General features: G+C 39.6%; 1 long non-coding RNA gene across 1 annotated transcript in view; it reads right to left on the minus strand.

The window, feature by feature from the left end:
- Positions 1 to 416: 416 nt before the first annotated feature.
- LOC106943751 (uncharacterized) overlaps positions 417 to 1,025 on the minus strand; it is a 6,153-nt gene continuing 5,544 nt past the window's right edge. Inside the window, exon 2 of the long non-coding RNA XR_001424002.1 lies at positions 417 to 487. This is a non-coding gene — a long non-coding RNA (uncharacterized LOC106943751). The remainder of the gene's footprint in view (positions 488 to 1,025) is intronic.

Consider the following 1,025-nt stretch of genomic DNA (forward strand, 5'->3'; position numbering starts at 1 on the left):
GAGTGAAGTGTAATTATTGCAGCTGTTGATCCTCCAGATAAATCAGTCAGTTCCTCTCAATAGCAGGTTTCTGTCACTGTGGAAATGAGCTGCTTCATTAAATCACTGCAGCTTCATTAACAGCTCTGATGTCTCACTTTGGTTCTGAAAGTCCATTTTAATTCCCGACCAGAACCACTGAAGGCCCGACTGAAATATTCTAACAACACGTCATAATAACATGTTCTGGTTCTGCTGGTTTGGACTCTATAAACCAGTTTTACTGGATCAGATATTAAACATCAGTTCATCATGTTTCTTTTACATTCAGTCAAATTAATTTTCTACATTATTAATTTGTTCATATTTCAGTTTTAACCTGCATCCTGTTGCTTCAGCTCACATCTTTTATTCTTTATTCAGATTGATCCACTGCAGGTTGTCAGAGATCAGCTGTTCTTCTCTGGCCTCAGCTCTGAAGTCCAACCAACATCTGACTGAACTGGACCTGAGCAACAACGACCTGAAAGATTCTGGAGTGAAGGAGCTCTGTGGTTTTCTACAGGATCCTGAATGCAGATTACAACGATTAGGGTAAGAAACCATGTTTTATTCTGGATCTGATGTTTGTGATGTGAAAGTTGTGTTGCCACTAAACTGCAGACAGAAGCTGATATTCTACTGATCCACTCTGAGGATCTTCATGGTAAAGTCTGCTTTCTTCTTCTATGGTTTGGTCCAGTCAAAGTTTCTGTGTTTTATAAAAGCACCAGCAGTTCCTCCTCCCACCATCACATCCAACCAATCACAGCGTTCATTTCACAGACACCAACCACACCTGCAGAGAGAAGGTCAAAGGTCAGATTGGAGACTGAAGGCTGATAAAACTCTGATATTAGGATCATTAAATGTCTTAATATCTACAAACAATCAGATATAAAATCTGATAAAATGTCTTTATGTCCAAGACAGACTGAGGCTGAATTCACTAAATAATGATTTTCATCCACATCTCTGACCTTCTGTGATGCAGGAGCCGTCTTGAG

This window comes from Poecilia latipinna, unplaced genomic scaffold, assembly GCF_001443285.1.
Source record: "Poecilia latipinna isolate Pla-1442-1.1 unplaced genomic scaffold, P_latipinna-1.0 Scaffold5833, whole genome shotgun sequence".
Classification (NCBI taxonomy): domain Eukaryota; kingdom Metazoa; phylum Chordata; class Actinopteri; order Cyprinodontiformes; family Poeciliidae; genus Poecilia; species Poecilia latipinna.